Source organism: Callospermophilus lateralis, chromosome 17, assembly GCF_048772815.1.
Source record: "Callospermophilus lateralis isolate mCalLat2 chromosome 17, mCalLat2.hap1, whole genome shotgun sequence".
NCBI lineage: Eukaryota > Metazoa > Chordata > Mammalia > Rodentia > Sciuridae > Callospermophilus > Callospermophilus lateralis.
In genome coordinates, this window is record NC_135321.1 from 71,652,400 (window position 1) to 71,662,126 (window position 9,727).

Sequence of the window (9,727 nt, forward strand, 5' to 3'; positions counted from 1 at the left end):
CCTCGGTTTATACCCAAAGGAGTTAAAAACTTAAAATCAGCATACTACAGTGATGGCAGCCACATCAATGTTTATAGCAAAGGACTGGTTTAGGGACTGGTTTCTGTTTTGACTTGAAATTTAGATGGGGAAATGCAGCATAGCTTGCATCTCATCCTGGAGAAAATTTGGAAGCAGCAGACACCTTGTGAAAGCTGCAGGGGAATTATACACCTGCAGATGCTTTGGGTAAGAGATACAGGTGAGAGCATATACTAGAGTTCTGCAGCCTTGGAGAGGAGTTAGAACAATGCTCTTTAGGAAATTAAGATATTTCAAAGTAGACATATATACTCAGGAATAAAGATAAAACATACAAAGGGCTAGGTAAGATGCATGCTCAGAAAAAGATCTGAAAAGATCTTAACCCTTTACCTAAGATTTCCCTAAGTTTGCAAAATAACATAGTCCAAGAAGCTCAAAGAACAAATTCCAAGTAGGATAAAATCAGAGAAATCTACACAGATACATTATAATCAAACTGTCAAAAGGAAAAAAGACAGTCTTAAAAACAGGAAGAAAATGTGGCTTGTCATGGATTAAGGGATTTCTAGTAAGATTATCAATAGATTTCTTAGAAAAACCTAACAGGCCAGAAGGCAGTAAGATGATGTAGTTAAAATGCTGAAAGGAAAAAGAAGATGTCTCTGTTGAGAATCACATATGGAAACGTTGTCATTCACAAAGAAGGGAGAAATTCAGACATTCACAAGTTTAAAAAAAGAAAAAAAGTTGCTGGGCATGGTGGCACACGCCTGCAATCTCAGTGGCTCAGGAGGCTGAGACAGGAGGATCATGAGTTCAAAGCCAGCCCCAGCAAATGTGAGGCACTAAGCAACTCAGTGAGACTCTGTCTCAAAACAAAAAGGACTGGGGATGTGGCTCATGGTTAAACTCCCCTGGTTTCAACCCCCGTACCAAAAAATAAAATAGACTGTTATCAATTCAGGATGTTGTGCTGGGGCTGTAGCTCAGTGGTAGAGCACTTGTCCAGCATATGTGAGGCACTCAGCACCACATTAAATAAATAAAATAAAAGTCCATCAACAATTAAAAAATACATTAAAAATAAATAAATAGGGGCTGTGTTTTTGGCTCAGCAGTAGAGCACTTGCCTAGCGCATGCAAGGCCTTGGGTTTGATCCTCAGCGCCACATAAAAGTAAATAAATAAAATAGAATGAAGGTATTGTGTCCAGCTACAACTAAAAAATAAATATAAAAAATAATAAATTAAAAATAAATAAATGAATGTAGGATGTTTACAATATATTTTCCATGGTGACAACAAAGAAAATATCTAGAATATTCAAAGGGAAAGGAAGTCAACTAGATACAAAAGAAGGCAATGATGGAGGAATGTCAGACCAAAAAGCTATGACACAGAAAATGAATAAATGGCAAAAGTAAGTCTTTCCTCTTAGTAACTACTTAAATGTAAGTGAAACAAACTACCTAATCCAAAGGCACAGATTGCCAGATGGATGAAAAAAACCAGGATTATCTACTGTGTTAGTTACCTTTCATCACTGTGACCAAAATACCTAACAAGAATATCTTAGAGAAGGAAAGATTTATTTTGGCTCATGGTTTCAGAAGATTTTGTCCACGATTGACTGACTGACCTACTTCATTGCTGTGGGCCTGAGTTATGCTGGAGAAAAGATTTTTAAAAAAAATTCTTTAGAACATGCTTCCTGTGAACTATTTCCCCCAACTAGGCCCCACCACCCAATGGTCCATTTAAGCATCAACAGATCAATCCATTAACCAGTGGCTAGAGGCCCCCTCTCTGTACACATTAACTTTGGAGGACATTCCAGATCAAAACCATAATAGTTGTCTACAAGGAAATAACTACAGGGTGTAGCTCAGTGGTAGAGCCCTTGCCTCACACATGTTCAGCACTGGGTTCAATCCTCAGCACCACATAAAACTAAATAAATAAAATTAAGATCTTGTGTCCATCTAAAACTTAAAATATTTTTTAAAAGAAAATAACTACACACATAGATTGAAAGTAAAAAGATGAAGAAATGAAAAAAGATTCCATGCAAATAATAAAGGAGAGCAGAGGGGGCAATACTAAAAATAGGAGAATTAGACTTTACACTGGAACTATTTCAAGAGACAAAGAGTCATTGCATATTGATAAGAAGAGTCAATACATCAGAATATGTAACAACCATGAACATATATACCCCCAAATCAGAGCTCCAAACATATGAAGAAAACACTGACAGAACTGAAGTGAATAAACAGATCTACAGCAATAGTAAGAGGCTTCAATCATGTTTTCAATAACGGATAAAACAACCAGCAAATGATTTAAAAGGAAATAATAGAATTGAACAACACTGCAGACCAATTACATGGAATATTCTACCCAATAACAAATAGAATGTAATTTTTTCTTACCTATACAAATATCCTGGATAAATGTTGATACAAAGATCAACAAAATACTAGCAAAACAAATTTAAAGTGTATTTAAAGGATTATACACTATGGCCAATGAAAATTATTCTCAGAAGGAAAGGATGATACAATGTATGAAAATCAATCAGTGTAATACTCATCATTAACAATAAAGGGGAAAGAACATGTGTTCATTTCAATTGATGTAGAAAAAACCTTTTACAAAATCCAAAACCCTTTAATTAAAAAGACAATTAGTAAACTAGACACAAAGGAACTACTTCAATATAATAAAAACCACATATCAAAACAGACAAGAGCACATTCAGTGGTGGAAGTGTTTCCTCTGTGATTAAAAATGAGACCTGGAAGACGTGGTGGACAAACCTGTAATCCCAGTAGCCCAGGAGACTGAGGACAGAGGATTTCAAGTCCAAAGGCAGCTTCAGTAACCTAGCGAGGCCCTAAGCAATGTAGCAAGACCTTGTCTCCAAAAAATAAAAAGGGCTGGGGATGTGGCTCAGTGGTTCAGCACCCCTGGGTTCACTCCTCAATACCAGGGGGGGGGGAGAGAGAGAGAGAGAGAGAGAGAGAGAGAGAGAGAGAGAGAGGGAGGGAGGGAGGGAGGAAGGGAGGGAGGGAGGAAGAGAAACAAGATATGGATGCCCACTTTTACCTTTCTTCTATTCAACATAGTACTGGAAGTTCAAGCCAGAGAAATCAGACATGAAGAAGAAATAAAAGCATCCAAATTGGAAAGAAGTGGGATTATCTCTGTTCATAGATTTCACAGTCTTGATTGTAGAAAACCCTAAGCATCACACAAACATACATGCATGTGCATGCACACACACACACACACACACACACACACACACATACAGACACTAATACATGGATTCGATAAAATTGTAGGGTACAAAACCAACCCACAAAATTCTGATGTTTCCATATATATTATAAATGAACTATACCAAAATGAAATTAAGATATAAATTACATTTTGAATGTTACATTTTGAAACATACTAAAAAATGTTTAGAAGTAAATTCAACCAAGAGGTAAAAGTCTTATACAATGAAAACTACATAACAGAACTGAAAGAATTTTAAAATGACAAATTAAATGGAAAAACTCCATGTTCTTGCATTGGAAAACTTAATATTGTTAAGATGACAATTCTATCTGAAGTGAACTTCAGACTCATTGCAATTCCTATAAAAATCTCAATGACTTTCCCAATAGAAAAATTCATCCTGAATTTCATATGGAATCTCAAGGGTCTCTAAACAGTCAAAAAATATCTAAAAGGAGAACAAATTTGGCATCTTGTGTACCAATTTCACAATTTACTACGAGGCTGTGGTAGTCAAACAGGGCAGTATTGTTAAGAAGACAGACATATAGACTAATGGATTAGAAAGGAGACTTCGGAAATAAACTCTCATATGTATGGTCAAATGATTTTCAACAAGGACATCAAGACCATTCAGATGAGAAAGGATAGTCTTTTCAAAAATGGTGTCTGGAAAACTGGATGTCCACATGAAAAGAATGAAGTTGGACCCTCATTTTATACTAAAATGAATGCAAAATAGGTTAAAAAAACTAAAGGTAAAGGCAAAAATTCAGAAGGAAACCTATGGGAAAAGTTTCCAACACTAATTTTGATAATGATTTATTGGATATGACATCAAAGAGCAGTTGCCAAAAGAAAGAAATTGAACTTCATCAACATGAAAAACATTTGTGCATCAAGGACACTATCAAAATAGTGGGATGTTAACTGACAGAATGGGAGAAAGAGAATAGACACATGGTTGCCAAGCAGGAATGAGCACATTGTTTGACTCAAACTTTTCACCAGTGTATGCCCAGAAAAATGCCTTAAGCATTGATTTTGGGATTACAAATTTTAGTGAATTTATGAGTGTTCAAATGTGGAACTATTCTGTCATTCTTAAAATTAAAAATAAAATCATAACTAATTTTTATTTTTTAAAATATTTTTTAGTTGTGGATGGACACAATACTTTGTTTTTACATGATGCTAAGGATCAAACCCAGTGCCTCACATGTGCTAGGCAAGTGCTCTTCCACTGAGCTACAACCCCAGCCCTAATTTTTATTTATATACTGAAAAATTCTACTTGCTAAAATTTTATTTAGGATTTCTGCATCTGTGATCACAAGCAATGAGTCAGTAATTCCTTATTTTTGCACAGTGGTTCCTGTGACATCTTAAGAACAATGGCACGTTGTAAAGCTGCAATGAAGCAATTAGGGGAGACAACGAAACACACTGGAGAAAAAAAAGTCTCTCTCCTTAAATTGAAACGATGTGAAGTCAACAGTTACCTTTAAACATGATCAGTTCAGATGTGGGTCCATCTTTTCATGTTCAGTTTTAAGAATCAACTTTATTGGGATATAATTTACATTCAGTCCACTTAATGTTCAACTCATTGCATTCTGACATTTGTGTACTCACAACCACCAAAAAACACTCCACATTTTTATCATCCCAAGAAGAGTCCCTCCTTTCCTGAGTCCCAGGCAACTACCAATCTTTTTTATTATTTTGCATTTCTAGAATTTCATGTAAATGCAATCATACAATACTCTTGTGTCTGTTTTTCCTTAATCAAAATAACTTTGTAATCCATCCACATTGTTACATTTATCAGTAATCTGTTCCTTTTTATTGCCTTGTAGTATAGTTTTATATTTATGAATATACCACACTTTTCCCTTGATGGACACGTAAATCATTTCCACTTTTAGTCTATCATGAATAGTTATCAACATTCATGTTCAAGTATTGGATGGACATAAGTTTTTATTTCTATTGTGTTACATTCCAAAGTAGAATCTCTGGGTTTTGTGGTAGCTTCACATCTGAAAATTTTAAGAATATGACAAACTATTTTCAAGTATTTCTGCCATTTACGACTGCCATGTTCTCAACACTTTCCAGTGTCGGGCAGTGCCAATCATTTTAAAGGGTGTGGAAAGGTGTTTCACCATGGTAATAATTTGTGTTTCTCCTCTGGCTGATGTTGAAATTCTTTCTTGGCCATTTTATAACTTATTTTGCAAATTATTTCTGTTCGGGTATATTGCTATTTTTATTGGGCTGCTGTATAATGGGTTTAATTTTTTATTATTTGCAGGAGACAAATCTCTTGTCAGATACCTATTGCAAATATTTCTTCCCATTCTGTGCTTCTCCTTTTCATTTTCCTAATGGTGTTTAAAAGGGCAAGAGCTTTTATATTTGAAAAGTTCAACTTATTCTTTTATAATTCATTCCTTTTGTGTCCTAAGAAATCTCTTCCTATATACCTGGTACAGATTAAATGGTAGTTCTGAAATATTCTGAAGTTATTTTATTGATTTTTTTCAGTTTTTCATTTCTTCAACTTTAATAAATTATGTCTTGCTAGAAAACTTCATTTATTCTAGGTAGTATTCTCTTCTGATCCTGTTTTTCCAAGATCTGATTCCTTTTACTCATTAAGGTCATCAATAATTTTGCAGTTTATCTTATTCAAGATTATGTGGAGAATCTAGTTTAAATAAACAATTTTTAAAAATATTTTATAATATATAGGAGAAAATGAACTATTTTATATATTTGATGTCTGAAAAAATTTAGGTATACTTTGAGTGTAAGATAAACCTAAAATACAATGGTTTATGTAAAATATATTATTTATTTTTTAAAGAGAGATGGGGGAGGGAGGGAGGGGGAGAGAGAGAATATTTTTTAATATTTATTTTTCAGTTTTCGGTGGACACAACATCTTTTATTTTATGTGGTGCTGAGGATCGAACCCAGCACCCTGCGCATGCCAGGCAAGCACGTTATCATTTAAGCCACATCCCTAGCCCAAAATATATTTATTTTTATAACATAATTAAAGTCTGGACTGGCAGTCAGTTGCTGCTAGTGTTGAACAGATAATACATGACCCAGTGTTGCTGTGATTCTTTTGGTCTTTACCAGTGGTTGAAAGAAGGTAGTCCATACAGCAGGAACCATGTAACTAACCATCAGGAAGAACAGTAGAACTGATGGCAGCAGTTACATTTGTCCCTTTTCTTGGGAAAGCAAAGGTTTTCCCAGGACACACCCACTAGTGTTTTGCTTCTCTTGGTTTGAGGCAAGTCACTCAGCTGCTCCCAGCCTCAAAAGATGATAAAGAAGTCAGTAGAGATAGGAGCACTAAAATTGCATGTTGGCTTAGCAAACAGTGTCTGACACTGTGAAAGTGTCCATTCATGTCCAAGAAAACAATCATTTTTTTCAAAAGACATAAAAGGTACACAAATTATACAGAACACTTCATAATCTGACTTAAATTAGTAAACATGAATTCTATTTCTCGTGTTTTTTGCTTCTACAGGAAGACTTTGCTTCTGTAGGAACTCGTTGACTTTCCCCTGGAGGATTTCCCATTGTTGTCTATTCCCCAAGCTGCTCTCCAGCATGACTACTCTGATATGTAAGGAAGGGGGACTTGTGAATGCAACCCAATTCATAGTCAGTACAGACAGACAGCCACTCTCCCCTATGAACTATCCAATTTATAATTAAGTGCTGGTTGGAGTGCACATCTCCTATACTTACTGAATTTACAGTATGAGGTTCCTCTCTGAAACATTAAAATGCACGTTTATTAAAAACTATAAATTGTAAAACTTTTTAAAATAGTTTTGCTGTCACCATAGACGAGCTCCAATGCATGCTGGTGTGAAGAGGCCTGGTCACCACAGGACCTCCAGGGGAGGCCAGCCCTGTGTGCTTGCGGTCTGCACTCACCTCAGTTCTACTTCAGAGCCAGCTGTCCTGTCCACTCACGGGTTTCCATCATTCCCTCCACAGGGATGCAAGGAGCCCCACAAAATAAAGCCTTCCTTTTTTCTGGAGACTAATACTGTGTTGACAAAAGGCAAAGTAGCTTTTTTTTTTTTTTTTTTGTCCTGCCCAATCCCCAAGTTGGGGGTGTAGAATTTTATATTTTGAACTATGCCTGAGCATAAAAAAGGTTGAGAATCGCAATCTCAGTAATCCTATTAAATTAATTCTTGAAATTCTTATTTTAAAATCCCAGGTCTCTAGGGCCAGTCTTCATTAACCTCATTTTCAAATAATGATGCAAAGGAAAATTATAGTATTAAAGAAGACATCTGAGGGTTGAAGCAGTGGCTCAGCGGTAGAGCGCTCCCCTAGCACTTGAGAGGTGCTGGGTTCCATCCTCAGCACCACAGAAAAATAAAAACAAATAAAAATAAAGGTATTGTGTCCAACTACAACTAAAAATATTTTAAAAAGAAGACATCTGAGAAGTTTCAGTTAATCTCCTACTGTTGAAGTTTGGAAGCTATTATAATAAAACTGATAACCACCACAGGTAATATTCTCTTCTATGTCACAACTTTAAAAAGTCCTTAACAAGAAAAAAGGAACATTGTAAACTAGAATATTTTCATTTTTAAGTAAGTAATTTTAGTAATTTAAAAATATATTTAGCCAGGCATGATAGCTAAGAGACCCTGTCTCAAGAAATTAAAAAAAGGGTCCAGATGTAACTCAGTGGAAAAGTGGTCCTGGTTTCAATCCCTTTTAGAAAAAGGATTGATTATCTATCTATCTATCTATTTATTTATTTATTTATTTATTTATTTATTTATTTATTTATTTCTTGACTCCAAACTCCTTACATAGAAGTAGCCAACTGAAATTTCCTGCCAATGGCAGAGTAAGTGGTACATACCACTGTTCCCCCCACCCTACCCCCTTTTTTTTTTTTGGTACCAGGAATTGAGCTCAGGGGCACTTGACCACTGAGCCACATCCCCAGCCCTATTTTGTATTTTATTTAGAAACAGGGTCTCACTGAATTGCTTAGCGCTCCACCATTGCTGAGGCTGGCTTTGAACTCATGATCCTCCTGCTTAACTCCTTATGGGTGTGTGCCGTAGAGCCCAGCTCACTACTCCCTTTTGAGAACTAAAAATACATGGAAGAAAATATTAAACATATTTAATTTCTGAAGGCATAGTAGAGCACAAAAAGTGAGAAATTGCAAAAATAAAATTAGAGGTAAGACTACTATCTGGAATTTGGGATTGTTTATTATGGAAAGGTTTTAGCCAATTATTTTAGTAAATACTGGGCAAGAGAGGCTGGAGAGACTTTTGACAAATTCATGGAAACAAAGACAAATACTTGAATTCAGATCCTTCCAAGGAAGAAGGTCCTAATAAACTTCCCACAGTTTTAAGTCCTAAAAAGTATATCCTAGAAATAAGAAAGAAAACAAAACACAAACTGTTAGAGAGACTAAGGCCAGTTTTAAATTATCTCAACACATGATTGGATGAAGGTAGATAGCAATTGCTAATATCCCTAGTTCAGTTACCCTGCTAGAAGCAAAAGACAGATTTCTTCTGGAAGAAGATATCACCCAGACCATCTTATCTCTATAATTTTAGTATACAGAGTCTGACAACTGATTTTAAAAAATCCCCAGATAGCCAGGCTTGATGGCACACAAATGTAATCCCAGTGACTCAGGAGGCTGAGGCAGGAGGATCACAAGTTTGAGGTCAGGGTCAGCAACTTAGTGAGGCCCTAATCAACTTAATGAGACCCTGTCTCAAAATAAAAAGAGCTGGGGATGTGGCTTAGTGGTTAAGTTCCCCTGGGAGTTCAATTCCCAGAACCCAAAAAATAAAAAATAAAAATAAACTCACCAGCTATATGTAGAAGACAAGACATCACCAAAACCCAAGAAAAATAACAAAAATAGGTCAATAGGGGATTTAGATAATGGGGCTACCCCTAGAAGAAGCAAAGAAATGAAGCAGATGCATAATTTGAACAGATAACAGCTAGGAATTCCCAAAGTGCACATACGTATGCACGTACATACTCACATGCACACATGAGCATGCGCACACACACACCCCATTTACCCACATATTTTAAAAATCACTGCAAAAACCAAGCAGGATAAATATATAGGAGATCACATCTAGAGATAATGTACAACTATTAAAAATAAAAGATAAAATTTAAAGGAAACAGAGAAAAAAGCAGACCAGGTACTTCAAAAGTGATTAAATTGACCACTTACTTTTCAATGGAAGACAGAACATAATTAAGTATTCCAAAATATGAATAGACAGCAAGTGCCAACTTAGAAGTCCATACCCTCTAAAAGTCCTTCAGAAATAAAGGCAAGGGTTGGGCATACGGCCCA